Raw genomic sequence first — 16,079 nt, forward strand, 5'->3', positions numbered from 1 at the left:
AGGGAAGGAAGTTACAAGCAGGACAGGTTTCAGTATGTTGGGGGAGTATCAGACACTCTGGTTCTGGTTCTGGACAGGGTTCAGAGTGGCGGGGTGTCTTCTCCCAGGAGATTTTGGGTGATTGTTCTTGTTAGTAACCTGTCTCACCACCTGTTTGGATCCGGAAGTTCTGATAACTCATCTTTGTGCTTCGTTGTGTGTAACAGATATACATGCCCTGTGCAAGTGTTTGGGTATCAAGAGGCAGGTCAAGTTACCTGCCTGCGGTTGACCACCTGCAAACTGCTCCCAGGAAGTCAGGCTTCAGCCCTTCTCAGGAGCCCTTCCCCTTGCTGGGACCATAAGTAAACAATGTTCAAAGTATCAGCTCCACCCGGGTTGTCATCTAGAGAAAAGAACCGACAGAGAGTCAACCATTGCAATACCCAACAAGCCAAGAATAGCCACAAAGTTAGCATTACTTTCTACTGCTGTGTTGACTTTTGCCTGCCTGGTTTCGAGATGCACTAAAGAAAGTGATCACAGGGGCCAGGACTAAAAATAAACATTCTTGCCCAATCCAACACAGCCTATAAGCAGTGTTTTGGTGATAGAAGTATGTTATTCATAGTTGTTAGCACAAGCCACTGGCTGTCAGAAACAGCCTTCTTTCAGTGCAAGCTACTGCAGAGGTACCTGAGAGGTGGGTCTTTTCTTTTTCCTTACAGCATTTACCCAGTGAGGCTCCTGCAGGCAGGAGGTGGGAGAAATGACTGGAGTGCTGTTGTTCTGGCCAGAGTCGTCCAATCATAACGATTGTTGCAATTAAGCCAGGGTTTTATAAGCAAGGAACTGGGATGGAACAACCAGATTGGCTGTACGTGCAGACATGTGTGCTTTAGACAGGCCTCCCTTCAAGAGTTCTTATCACCTATTAGTGAAATTACTGTTAAATTGCCCAGATTAATCAACACCAGCTGTTGTAGGCAAGGGCATTTGTTAACTTTCTGGAAAACAGGTTGGGAGGCAGAATGTCAGAGGCTTATGAAAAATAAGCCACAAAACAGCATGGTTTTCATGAAGAGAGGCTATTACCTTCTTAGAAAACTTTTGACCTTGAATGTTAGAGACATTTACTGTATTTCCTTGAGTTTAACCAGTCTCGCAGGGAGAGGCCTATGTTCTGACCTTGAGTCATAGGACCCCTGTTTAAACTCAATCTCCAAGGATATTTGCCCTATAGAAGAATATCTGAGTCATGTCAGGTATCTTCCAATTAACATTTAATATGGAACATATGAATTCAGGGAGTGGGAAGTAGGGTATACAGAAGGTATTTTGGGTTCTGTAAACATCAAGGTTGTTAGTGGAATTTACAGATTCTATAAATGCATTTCTGTGTCTGAGTGTGGAGTTTCTCTGTGCACAGTTTAATAGTTATCATTTGTTTCTGTCTAAGAAGCTTCTTTCAGAACAGCAGGCGCACTGGATCAATTAATGGCTCACCAGTCTTGAAGAAAGCTGTAATTTGATTTTCTACACAAAGGATGCTTAAGGCATACTGAGAAAGAAAGGTTTGGTGAGAGTCTAAAAGTTAATGTAATATTTCTCAATGTAAAAAAAGTTGTGTCTGCTGTTAGCCTTGAGCCCCTGTCATGCCTTAGACACACTCCTACGTTAGTCAGAGGGGAGCCGTCTATAGGACTGTGCTATGTTTGACCAAGGAGAGCATATGAGTTTGACTGTCAGGCAATGTCCTATGCTTCCTTCTAGGACCCGAAGGCTCAACTTTCTCCTCATTAAACATGAGTCAGACTTGGGAATCCACTTAGGAAATCATATACAGGTTAGATGTCGATGGAATATGGTTATTTCATGATCTTGGAACGCAGGACACCAGGGGACATGGTTGTGGCCTCTTAAAATTTAGTCCCTGAGTTTAGAAGAAAATTAAAAGCTAATGTTGCCATCAGTGGCCTGATTTAAGGAGACAATAGCTTGGGGCAGAGAAGACTTGGGTTTGGAATTCTAGATCCCATCTATAGTATTTGTTGTCTGTGCTGGAGCCTTAATGTACCCGACAGATAAAACTGTACTCAATAGAATATCTCTCTGTCTCTGTCTCATCTCTCTCTCTCTCTCTCTCTCTCTCTCTCTCTCTCTCTCTCTCTCTGTCTCTCTCTCTTCTATGTTCCTTCTTTCAGCTTTTTTTCTTTTTCTGAATCCATGGTTTTGAGTTTCTGCCATGTCTGCTCCCTCTCTCCTTCCCTCCCTTCCATGTTTGTGTTTGTCTCTTGTTCATGGAGTCTGATGGAATCCTTTAATATGTGGATTTGGTTTAGTTTCTCACATATCACACTCTTCCCAGTGTTCGCATGGTTGTAATAAACATCACTGGTCACTCTTTCATTCATTTTTACTGCCAAAAAAGCATTCCACATTTTATTTATTGTCAGTTGATGGGAACTAGGTCATTTCTACTTTGGGTTTTTAATGAATGGTGCTGTGTGTGTGTGTGTGTGTGTGTGTGTGTGTGTGTGTGTGTGTATGTGTGAGAAAGAGAGAGTGTGTGTGTGTGAGAAAGAGAGTGTGTGTGTATGTGTGTGTGTGTATGTGTGTATGTGTGTGTGTGAGAGAGAAAGAGAGAGTGTGTGTGTGTGAGAAAGAGAGAGAGTGTGTGTGTATGTGTGTGTGTGTGTGTGTGTGTGTGTGTGTGTGTTTCTCTTAGGTTTGTACTGAGAAGCAGAATTTCTGGGTTACACGGCCACTCTATGACTTTAAGGAACTCCCAAATTCCTTTCTCATGCTGGTTAGTTTTTTGTCAACTTGGCACAGGTTAGAGTCATCTGAGAAGGGGGGGCCCTCAGTTGAGAAACTTCCCCATAAGATTGACCTGTAGGCAAGTCTATCAGGTATATTTGTGATTAATGATTGATATAAAAAGGCCCAGTCCAGTGTGGGCAGAGCCATGCCTTAGCAGATGATCCTGGGAGGTATAAGAAACACGGCCCTGCCAAGCAAGTCACTAAGCAGTCTTCCTCTCTGGTCTCTGCCCCCATGACCTAATTCCTGCTCTTCCTTCCCTGGTGATGGATTGTAACCTGACAGTTATAAGATGAACATGTTCTCCTCCCCAGGTTGTGTTTGACTGTGGTCTCTCTCGCAGCAATAGAAAGCAGACGAGGGCATTTCTTAAGTGTCTAATTCACTTCCAATAGTTACGAGGTGTCAGTTCCAGAACCCGCTTTTTGGAGCTTATGTTTCTCACCTTTGAATCAAGGTCAGTGTGAGGTGGTGTCTTCCTTACCACTCCATTTTGATGACAGTTACATTTTGTAGACATGGTTTTGATACACAGCCTAGGCCGCTGCAGACCCACAATCTGTTAGCACCAGATGCAGAGCACCAGGGTTATATAAGCTTGTGACACTAAAGCTGACTCAAAAGTGACTTCTTTAAAACACACTCTCAAGTCACTTTTCCCCTTTCATTTTGTTCTCCTTCCCCTTTGGCCTTTCATTCATTCTTCTTTCCTAGACTTTTAATCCATGTGGCTTTTGTCCAAGAGAGGTGGGTATAATTGCATTTAAAGGCCCTCAATAGAGTGGTAGGAGGTAGAGCACCTCTAGAGAGTGTATCTATCCATGGACAAGAGCAAAGGGCCATCCAGGAATGCTGCCTCCCCTGTGCAAAACTTGACCGAACATCTAGATGCACATAAAGGTCATGAGACCTCTTGGAGTTGGGACATCTGGCCAAGACCTTCCTCCAGTGTCCTTTGAGGGAAGGACATCAAAGCCTTCTATAGGCCTTTGTAGAGAGCCTGTTACCTGGAGCACAGGTTTAGAGACCACTTGCCTTGTAAGCCTCTGCTGCTGTCATGCTTTGTGACTTTGAGCAATTTAGTCAGCCTCTCAGGCATTGAGCATCCTATATGGTGACAGAGGGCAGCAGAGTCTGCTTGTTGTGTGACTTCCGTGGGTTAGCATGTAGATATCTGTATCTTAGCTACGTCTGGGCTGGCACTTGGCAAGGATCTCTCACTGGACTTGGAGCTCGCTATTTTGGGTAGAATGGCTGGTTGGCGATCACCAGAGCCCTCTGGTGTAACTTTTGTATGTGGTTGCTGAGGATCTGAACTCAGGTCCACTGGCTCATCTCCCCAGCCCCAACGCTAACTCACAACTGGGTTACACATAGCAACAGAAACTATGGAATAAATCACCAAATCCCCTGGCTGGCCAAGCCTCCAGTGACCTTAAAAAGGAACCCTTAATTAATTTGTCATGTTTTAGAGAGAGAGCACTCAACCCACTTCCATTGGCCACCTCCATTGTCTGAAAGAAGATGTTGGGCTCTCCTGATAATTGGGGAGCTTCTTATTACTCTCTGATTACTCCAGTGCCTTCTCTAGGCTGGAACTTCATTGCCACCAGAGTGGGAACAGCATGTTACCTGTGGTGACTCCCCATGTATGCAGATACCTCTATCTGAGTTACACACCTGGAAGAAGTTATATTTTCCTCCTGTTTCAAAGGCTTTAGCTGTTAGCTTTCTGTTTATTGACCATTAGTACATAGTTAGGAGAAGGATACATTTCCAGTTGCCTAGGAAGGACTTTGATGGCACCTGAGAGATGGGGAAGGGGGAGGCTGCAGAAGATACAGATCCGCTTCAGTTCTTGGATAGGCAGCAAGGAGAGAATGCATACATCCCCATGACTTCTCAAAGTGTAGAAGGAGCAAGGAGACCATGGAAGCCCTGCCTGTGCAGGCAGATGTGTTCTGATACTTTACTGCATGCATTTCTGCTACCTTGATGGCCCTTGCTTTAATGGTTAGTCTCCTTCTGCCCTGACCTCCATATAAGAGCTAGCTGCTCTGCTGAAATCAATTTTTAGGGCTCTTGAGCTTCTAGATTGTCCACCATGCACTTTTATTTCATATTTTCCATTAAAGTTCACACATGTCTTTCAGCATACCCTAGCTCTTCCTTAGGGTGGTGCTAATGTGGACCAAATAGTCCATTCTCTGTGTTGGGAATAACCCAAGAACTTCTGTGATTAACTTAATCTGACAGGCTGAAACAGCTCCTCTAGCCATTCCCATGTCTACAGATGGGTCACACAGACAGGAAGATTAGAACTAAGCCACAGAACTAAGCCAGAGATGCGGGTTCCCTGCCCGAGGAGTTCATGCTCACAGTCTAGACATACTCTCACAGCCACTCTTTCAGGCTCCCTCTCAACTCAAAAGCTATTGCAAAATCTGGCCGTGGACAGTGGTCACTTAACACTGAGCATAGGACAGTACTATAGGGTTCACTCTTGTTACAATATGTTAATGAGTCGGCAGGCCAACCCATCACCAAACCAACCGTAGAACAGCATGTCTGCAGTAGAGACGGGGGGGGGGGGCTTACATTTAGGCTCTCCTCCTCCACATCTACCTCCAGCTCATCTTTTGGCCTGGCTTGGTCACCGTCTGTCCTTGGCTGCAGTTTTCTTCTTCATGGACTGTAAATTTTGGATGACTTGATCTCTAAGAACTACTAGAAATGCATTCTCTGTGCTTTAAAACATCAAGATATAGCAACTAAAATTCAATTTTTAAAATTTTATTGTTCAGAAAAATCAGTCACATGACTGTCTCCTTCCCTGGCAAGAAGCAGGCTGCACCTAGCATGTGCTCTGTGCTCTCTAGATGGTCCCCAACATCTTTCTTGGCATCTGGCTAGCTTCATTCGCTTGGGCTCTCAGCCTTGGCACAAGTTAAGCATGCTTGCAACCTCGGCTTTATCACGATCCCACTAGGGTTGGGGAGATGAAATTGCAAAGAACAGACGTGGCTCAAAGAAGGTTACATGTTTGCACTGTAAAAGTGTTTAGAAATGGAAGGGGTTTCTTTGAAATGCCAAGCTTTCTCTGGCACTGGATGTGGTCTCTGACTAGGGACCTGAACATTGTGGAACTACCAGTCCTTGTGTTCTGGTACCAGTAACTTTATAAGGGCTTTCCCAGGCCTTCAATCGCATGGTCTGCTGTTTAGCTATCTGCATTCACCTCAGCCCTCTGCTAAGATTCATACATGAACTCTCCTTTCTCCTAGATCTTAAGTTCACACACTCATTCACCCTCTGGGATGTTTCTGTGTCCTTGTTTTTACACTAAACCGATAATTCTTCCCCATCTTTCCTGGAAGATAGCAGTCCAATAGTCAGGAATTGCAACCTCTGTTATTAAAGGCCATAATTCATCAGTGGTGTTAAATACCATTCTTGGCAGTGTAATTTTCTAGGCCTAGACATTTCCAGAAACTGAATGACCAGTTTACACATTTCCGGTCACAGAAGTTCATGTGTGGGGGACTTGGACGAACTCCCACCCCTTCTTTCTAATTATTAGTAAGAATTTGGTCATCATTCCAGGTCTCTCTCTCCTCAGAAATCCCCTGAATTCTCTAGACAGAAAGTTTTATTGGCCCTGAAATCTAGAAAGATCTTGGAAGAGTTCTCTCTGCAGAGCCCATCTTTAGCTTTGAAAAGGGGCATGAACGGCTGAGAAGCTAGTTTCCTCATTTAAGAGGAAGAAGCTCAAGAATTGTAGTTGACAGTTCTGGTTAGGAACAGTAGCATGTAATGATCTGGTATCTTGGCAACACCTAACAGTCTTTAGTTTATCCCCGAAAGAGGTACTTCCATTTTGATGTGCTCTAAAAAGGATCTTATTATTCCTGAGTGACTAGAGATGCTGGCGACCGGTATCTCTCCTAAGTTGAGAGACAGTAAACTTTAGTTAAGGTGAAATTAAAATTTTAAGAGTATCTCAAACCTTGAAGCTTTACTGTAACACAAACTCCAAGAAACAAGACAGGGTGGTCCCAAACTCTAGTTATGACTGTTGTGTTAAACGAAGGCCTTTTAATGTGTTCAGGATACATGGACTCGTACTTTAAACTTGGATGTGATTAGATACATGTGCCTCCTATAGTGCAAATTATTAACAATTGTGGTTAGATCTAATTTTTTGCCTTCTTTTGTCCATTTATTGATTGATTGCTTTATTGATTGATTTAGTGTGTGTAGGCATGGATATATGTGTGGGAGTGTACATGCCCTGCCATGTGTGTAAAGGTTAGAGGGGACAACTTTCCGGGAGATGCTTCTCTTTCTTCATGTGGGTGCACAAGGAACTCAGGTCCCCAGGCTTGGCACTGAGCACCTTTACACACTGAGTAGTATTGAAACTGTAATTCCTAGTTTTCCTACAATAAAAGAAAATTATTTGTCCTCATTGTTTCAAATGATGGAGTAATTTCTGGGCAAAAGGTTTGCTTCTCTGTTTGCCTGTCCCATAATGAACAGTGCTGTGCAGAAAACACATTTGTCAGGAAGCAGGAACTTGACTCCTGGTGTGTTTGGCACTTTTATATGCAAGGTGTGAACTTATATTTAATAACAATGGGGACTTTTTAATTTAAAAATAATATTGTACTAAATGTATGACTTCTAAGACAGTGCATAAAGGCCCATATTAGGAAGTAGGTCCTCTGGCTTTTAACCAATCAGCTTGGTATGTCTCAACTGTAGCTTTTGAAAGCCATTAGTTTGCATCATTCACTGATGCACTGTGGACAAAGCAAAGAGGGCTATACTGTCAGTGTGCATGTGCGTGTGTGCACACACACACCCTCACACACAAATGCACACACACACATGCACACACACTTATCACAAACACTTACAGGCACACACAAACATAAACAGACACTCGTGCACACACACACACATCACACACTCACACACACACACACATAGACAGACACACATGCGCACACACACTACACACATACACAAATGCACACACACATGCACACACTTATCACAAACACAGGCACACACAGACACTCAGGTACACACACTTTACACACACACACTTTACACACACATCACACACTCACACACACATACACACATACATAGACAGAAAAACACATACTACACATACATTCACTCACTATTTTTGTCTCCCTTTTGTTTTTCTGCTCCCTACTTCCTACAGAAGGGACTTATTTGGCTATCACACCATTACAAACTGACCACATTGACATCAGAAATGTAATTCCAAGTGACCCAGCAGGTAGGGGGACAGCAAAAGATGTTTTGCCCTTCATTTATCAGGTGTAATACTCATCTTTTCTGATGCCCCGGAGTTAGCTGCCCCTTCAGTTTTGTTCCCTCAACACAAACACACCCTTGCTCTCTCCAGTGAGAACAGCAGCAGCTGCTTCTCTCCCTCAGAACACTTTTCATCTTACCACCATTGGTCTCTGTGCCATCATCTGACAGGACCTAAGCCCCATGAAAGTGAGACTTCTAGACCCTTTCTTTCTTTGTGGTTAAGTTCCCCAAGGCTTAAAGGGCCCTTGGCACACAGACAGGGCTCTGTAAATATTGATAAGTAGCCTAGAGACCAGAAAGATGGGTTACATTAGATGATAATCTTAATTTCACAGGAAAACCTAATTCTCACATTAAACTCCTATTCTCTTGCTCATATACATGTAGTACGTTAGAGTTTCAGTTGAGACTCCTACACAAATGTGTGTTCATTTTGTAAAATAAAAGTAGGATCCTGGTTCGGTTTTCATCTAAGAGGAAAAGGGCGTGCTGGCAACAGACATCAAAAGTGTTTGTGGTTAGATGTGTGTACTGTTTATTGTCATTCAGCCTGATGAATAAACACACACACACACACACACACACACACACACACACACACACACACACACGTCTTTAAAGGTGTTTTAAATTAAGTACATATGCCAAATAGACAAAACTTTTTTCAAAGAACCAGGGTTTCATCATATTGTTTGTTAGAGCCGCAAAGCAACAGTTTGCATGTGGATGATTTAATATTTCTCTGGCTTCTTCCCGAAAGAGGAAAAGTAAAAAATTAAAAATAAGGTGAGGCCAGAAGAGATGGCCTAGGTGTCAGGAGCATTGGTTGTTCTTCTAGAGGACCCAGGGTTGATGCCCAAATGGCCTCAGGGGATCCAATGCTCTCTTCTTGCTCCATGGTACTGTGTATAGTGTCCACACATACATGCAGACAGAACACCCACACTCAGTTAATAAAAAAATGTTAAAAATTTTAAAATCAAGTGTTGTGTGGGGGTGGCATCCCATCACTTGAGAGACAGAGGCAGGCGGATCTCTGATTTCAAGGCCACCCTTGACTACAGAGAGTTCCAAGACAGACAAGGATACACAGTTATGGAAACCCTGTCTTGAAGAACCAAAAAGAAAATAAAAGTAGGGCTGGAGAGATGGCTCAGTGGTTAAGAGCACTCACTGTTCTTCCAGAGATCCTGAGTTCAAATCCCAGCAACCACATGGTAGCTCACAACCATCTGTAATGGGATCTGATGCCCTCTTCTGGTGTGTCTGAAGACAACGACAGTGAACTTATATATAATAAATAAATTTAAGAAAACAAAAAGTAAAAATAAAAAGCAAAATTATTCATTTATACATTGTGGTGGTTTGAAGATCTTTCTTATGTGCTGGGCATCAGAACACTGATACCTAGTTGTTGACGCTGCCTGTGTATGTTGAGTGGTGGCCTTGCTGGAGGAAGTGTGTCACTGGGGGGGGGTTTTGAGGTTTTACAAGCCATGAACACCTTCCAGTGTGCTGATTGTGGTTAGAGATGCTGCGGTCAGCGGTTCCTGCTGCAGTGCCTGCTTGATTTGGTGCATGTCTCACTCGCCTAGTCCCCCTGCCTCACTATTGTGGCAATGGTTGACTCCTACCCCTCTGGAGTGCCTAGACTCAAGTAAACACTTCCTTCTAGAAGTTGCCTTGGTCATGGTGCTTTGTCACAATACAAAAGGAAGTGTGATACATACACACACACACACACACACACACACACACACACACACACACACAAATCTAATATATACATATAAACATGTATTATTTGCTATCTGTGGCTAAGGGAAAAATGCAAACATATATCTTAATACACTCAACAGACACATCAGCCATTTTCTTTGCTTCAGATAAAAATTAGTATAAATCTTGTCTTCAATGTGATTTCAGTGCCAAATAGAACATTTGAAAATATTGAATATTTTAAAAGGCAGAGGAAGATTTTAAAAAACACCCACAATCTAACTATTCACCTACTTTTGTGTGTGTGAGTGTTTTGGCTGTTCCATGTGTGTGTGTGGTGCCTGCTAAGGGCAAACAAAGGCCTTGGTTCCCTGGAACTAGACTTATGGACAGGTGCTGTTAAGTTAATCCTAGGTCCTCTAGAAGAGCAACAAGTGCTTTTAACTTCTGAATTATCCCTCCAGTTTCTACTCTGTTTCTTTACTCATTTCATTATATTAATTTTTTAACCACCTTAAGAATGTGTTATGTGTATTATAAAAATATATGTATTTGCAGTGTTGATGGTATATTTTGGAATTTCTTTGATATCGCATGGTTTTCTGTGGCATTTTTGCCTCCCTCTGACATGGATGAAACCTCCTGATGTGACCAAGCTCAAGTTACCGAATGGTTCCATTAGTCAAAGGCTTTCCAAGTTTGGATCATAGCAGGACTCTGGAGTGTCCGTTTTATCCTATAGCCTGTTAGTCAACTCTTTGGGTACTCTCACTAGAGGACTAAAACAATGTTTCAGTTACTGGTGGTGATGCTGAGGCTGAGCACTCTCATCCTAGCTTAATAGCACTGCATGGTGCCAGCTGGGTAGTTTGGCAGCTGGTACAAGTCACAGAAGGTGGAGCATCCAAAGAGTAATGATAGAACTGTCCAGCTGTGACTGTGCTGTCTCCTTCCTCACCACATAGTTCTGTGTCTAGGGGCATTAATACAAAATAGCAGTAGTGCTTAGGAAACTCCATTTTCATTTGGGGTTCTACCTCAAACTGGCTGCACCCTTAGAAGGGCACGCCCCCCCTTCTGGGTCCCACTTTCTACCATTGGACCCTCCTGAACGGGATCTTGGTTTCCATCAGTTTCCTCCCCCTGGCTGCAAACTGGAGTCAGCTGCAAAGCTGGACATTGTTGCTCCCCAGACCAGTCTACAGAGAGTCTGTTGGGATCAGTGTGGCATGAGGAGAGCCCTGGGATGATGCTAAGATTGACAGCCAAGATTGACAGCCAAGATTGACAGCCAAGACTGACAGCCAAGATTGACAGCCAAGACTGACAGCCACTACTCCATACAAAAGTCCCCTCAAAATTGTCTGGTTGCTGCTGCTGTCACTCGGTGCTGTTTTTTAATTGATGCAAAAATAATACCAAAAATAAAATTGTGGAGTTAAAGTTCCCTCTTCCAAAGATTGTAAAATGCACAGTCGAGTCCCCACCCCACAGAATCTCTATTTTGTATTAACTTAATTTTTTTATCATTTATATAAAATAGGTGTGTTAATTAATTTTATATTTTCTAGCTGATACATAAAATCTACATATTTGAATATGGTATAATGTGGTATTTAACTATATGTGTACATTGTGTTGTTTGAACCAGGGTAAGAGTATCTTCAACCACGTATTAGTTCCTCTATTTTGTGCTTCATTGTTAATGATGTAAAAAAAAGTAGGTGATTGTTTTGAGAGTATCAAAATCCCACTTGATAACGTGCAGCAGTTTTTATTTATTAATTTCTAAAGCCATACCATGATGGAGTCCACACATTCAGCGAATATTATTGAACTGTGAATTAGCGGCCCCACAGTAATAATGGGGCTTTGGCAACCAGCACTGAGCTCACTGAGCTCAAGAGATGGTGTGCACCGCGAGTGCTAGAGAGCAGGGAGTCATGAATGACAGTGACAAAATGACGAAGTGAAGTGATGTTTGATATAAATCGTTTATATGCTAAATATTTATGTTTTTTTTCTTGTAGTTTTTCACTCTGGAGAGAGTGAAATACCACATTGTTTTACCACTAGGGCAGATTCTCTTCTTTCTCACAGTTGTCCTTACCTAGGTTAGGGGGCAGAATAGAAAGGGGTGGTGGAGATGGCTCACTGTCACCAGAGCCACAGGGGGCTGGAGATAGAAGTCTGAAGTCTGCAGCTGGTGAGCATGCTTGCCCGCTACCTTTCTAGGAGGGAAAGGTAAGACATAAGCACTAGGAACTTAATGTCCGGCTGGACCAGATTTTCAGGAAGCCAAACTTTAACCCCAACATTGGAGCCATTGTTTGTAAAATGAACACAGCACATTCTCTATCAGAGCTGTTGTCTCCTATAGGATGTAATGTAGCAACAGGTCAACTCCGAGGACTGAATACATGAAAGCTATAATGATCACTCAAAAATTGTATTCTGAAGACAATTTCACCTGGCCATTGTGTAAGTTCAGTGATCATAGCTTCCTGGATTTCTGTCCTCCCTCCCCACAGTGGACAGCTCCTGTTCTATCTACTCCCTCCTGACCTTCCACCCAGTCTGTCCAACATCCTCCTCCCATGAATCTCTTTCCTTTTTAAGTGGTCTTTGCTTCTTACCTCACATAGTTTAAGCTTGTTCCAAACCCAGGGCCATTAGAAACCTCTTTCCCCCAAATTTTTAAAGTATAATTATTTAAACAACTTTATAAATCTGGAATATTCGATAATGATACCAAAACAATGATCCACACACACATATAAATACACACACACACACACACACACACACACACACACACACACACACACACACATATTCCTCAAAGAGTTCTGTACACAAAGCCCTTATACACTGGTTAACTAGTATGAATTTTGTGATGAGTCTCAATATTTAAGAATAGCAACCAATGTTCTGATTAACTCTCACCCTCTAGGTGGTTTTTACTTGGTGGGAGGCACCTCGCTGTAAGAGCAAACGTTGGAAGGAAGAAAGAAACACAAATCTGCCAGGTCCACCTTGCAGCGCAAGCCCTACCCCTCTTAGGACTCTACCCGATGAACGTGTGAAGGATACTTGACCATAAGTTGTATTTTGCAGATCAAGAAGTCATTACTCTTTTTTCAGCCTCTTGAACTTCGTGACTTTCTTGAAATCCTCTTCACCCAATTACAACTCAATCTAGTCAAATTAGAAAGTCTCACTAATTAAGTAATTCTTATGATTTTTCTTCCTCCTATCTGAATCTCTACATTCTTGTCCTGAGCTAGCATATTAACTAGTAACCTGTTATTCACAAAAGCCTTCGGCATCTACGTTTCCTAATTTAGTCATAGGGTGGGGATATATATTGTAAGCAAGAGGAAGAAAGGCCATTCTCTTTAGTGCTGCCAATTAGATTTCATTTTGAACCTTAGCATAACCCTGATGCTGCTCCACGCTTTTACACTCAATTTTTGAAAACTGGGTGCATAATTGCTACAGTGGATTTTGTGAACTTGAGAATGAGTGGGAATTTGGTGTTAAAATTAAGTTTCTGGGTTGGTTAATAGATTAAAATATATTCCAATGCTGTGTTAAAGCAATTACAACTCACTGAGTTGTGAAGACAACTTCTGTTGTCTCTTATTAGTAGTTCATCCCATTTACCACTAAACCAATTTAAATAAGAAACTATAAACACATATACACAGCTCTGATTTCAGCTCTTGATTAGTTTACTTGGTGATTTCCATATATTAAAATAAATAAACAAACAACAGATTGTGCTGTCATGCAGGGAAACAGATTGAGAACCCAGTCCTTCCAAAGCCCTATGCACTTGGGTGAGTCTCAGTCTCAAATTCTATTCATTATATATATATATATATATATAATTTCTGACACAGCAAATATGTCACCCTTCTAGAAATAGTGGGAATGCAAATAAGATGCCATCCAAAAATGTGAAGGTCTGGTTTTTTAAAGTGCTCCAGGCTCAGGGGAAAATCTATATACAAGAAACCTCAGATCATCTACAAGTGGGTCTTGTTTGTCAGGGTCAGTTACATCAAACACAGATGAGTATGATGTAATCCTCTCCACCTCCCAGTGTCTCTCCTGTAATCAACCCCCCTGAAACCCCAATTCAGACCTGTCTCATTATCCATGAACTCAGCCTTACAGCAGCATACACATGAGCTCCCCAGGGTGGAGTCTGCATAGCTCCCACCAAGGGTTTGAAAGATGACTGAGGAGAAACTAGTCAGCATCCTCTCTCTGATGGACAGACTGGCCCCTCTCATACCCAGAGCTCTGCCTATACTCTCTGATAGACAGACTGTCCCCTCTAATACCCAGAGCTCTGCCTCTACTCTCTGATGGACAGACTGGCTCCTCTAATACCCAGAGCTCTGCCTCTACTCTCTGATGGACAGACTGGCTCCTCTAATACCCAGAGCTCCGCCACTACTCTCTGATGGACAGACTGGCCCCTCTAATACCCAGAGCTCCACTTTTACTCTCTGATGGACAGACTGGTCCCTCTAATACCCAGAGCTCCGCCTCCACTCTCTGATGGACAGACTGGCCCCTCTAATACCCAGAGCTCCACTTTTACTCTCTGATGGACAGACTGGCCCCTCTAATACCCAGAGCTCCGCCTCCACATCCTCTGACTCCCTTCATTCAGGAAACCTCATTGTGAAGGAGAAAGAAGCCAAGATATTCTTTCTACAATTTTTTTCAGTTCCAGGCTTATATATTTAATTGTTACTTCAGTTATTAGAGGATCTCAGAAAACCTGTATTGGATTAAATACTTACCAGAAAGAAGAACCATTTGCTGTTTACTCTGAGAAGTGAGAATATTCTCTACGTCAAGATTACTCAAATATTTTCTATTTATAACCCTTTTCAACCCAAGGAACCTGTGAAAACTCAGGCATATAGGCACAGAAAGATAAACAAATCAAATACTTTTGATAATCATAAAACATTTATTTTAAGCCAATTCTTTGATTACATATAATCCTTCATTTATGGGGAACAAAATAAGACATGCATACATGTGCTTATGTGCCTTTATGTCTGATCTTGTTTGTATCTTTAATATCACAGGACCTAGAATGTAAACATCACGGACAGCTTTCAGAACTGATCAATATTTTGATTTTGTAGTCGTCAGGGATGATAACCAACGCATAGTACAAAATGTCAAAATATGTGTAAAGTCACTTCAGAAATATGTATGTGTGTATGGGTGTGAACACGTACTCACGTAGAGGGGTGTGCGGGAGTCTGTGTGAATATGGAGCCCAGAAGTCGACACTGAACATCTTCCTCAATCTGCCTTATTCTTTAAGATGGGGACTCTCACTGAACTTGGACCTCGCCAGTTTGGCTGGGCTGGTTAGCCAATGGGATGCTGAGATCTACCTTCTCCTCCCAGCACGGAAATTACAGATCAGCAATTAATGTCATACCTGGCTTTTACCTGGTGCTGAGGAGCCAAACTTTGCTCACCATGATTTTGGGGGCAATTATTTTACTTACTGAATCAACATTCCAGCCCCATAAGGTAGAAATTTTTAAAACCAAGGATTCTAATATAGCATAATATAAAGATAAGCTAATGTACTTACATGCTGAACAAGAACAGTAGGAAAAAATCACCTTCTTTTGGGTTTTCCATTATTGAATTGTATTCCATTATTGTTCTTTGGTAAGAACAGAAAATGTCACATGTGCAGCCAAAGCCGTGAAGTTCACAACACACAGTAGACTTAAACCTGTGTGTTTGGCATTGCATGCTGGCCAGCGAGTGTGGTGCAAAGCTTATGTGTTGTGTGTTCGGAATGGGGGCTGCAGTGAAGTCTCCAGTTGCAACACAGGTGAATGCAACCAAACACACTTGGGATTCATTATGTATTTCATTTTTTAATTAATTTGTGGTTATTATGAACTTATAATGTTGGCATTACTGGTTTTGTGGGACCCCCCCACATTTATTTATGTAGCCACAAAGTGATGCCCACAGTTGACGCAGCTAAAATGCCTCCTCCTCACCCCCTTCACAGGAAAACTTGTCCTGTGTCACAGGTTTACCTAAGAACAGAAAAGCTGTGGTCTTAATCTAGAGCATGTAGACTTTCAGCTGTGTTACGAGATGGATAATGATTTTAATTCACCATGGATTTTATGGTTATA

At 42.3% G+C, this 16,079-nt stretch overlaps 1 protein-coding gene across 1 annotated transcript in view; it reads left to right on the forward strand.

Annotated features, from left to right (window-relative positions):
• RNF150 (ring finger protein 150) overlaps nucleotides 1-16,079 on the forward strand; it is a 215,042-nt gene that overhangs the window by 1,291 nt on the left and 197,672 nt on the right. The gene's annotated exons all lie outside the window — the stretch shown is intronic.

Source organism: Micromys minutus (assembly GCF_963924665.1).
Source record: "Micromys minutus genome assembly, chromosome: 24".
Classification (NCBI taxonomy): Eukaryota; Metazoa; Chordata; class Mammalia; order Rodentia; family Muridae; genus Micromys; species Micromys minutus.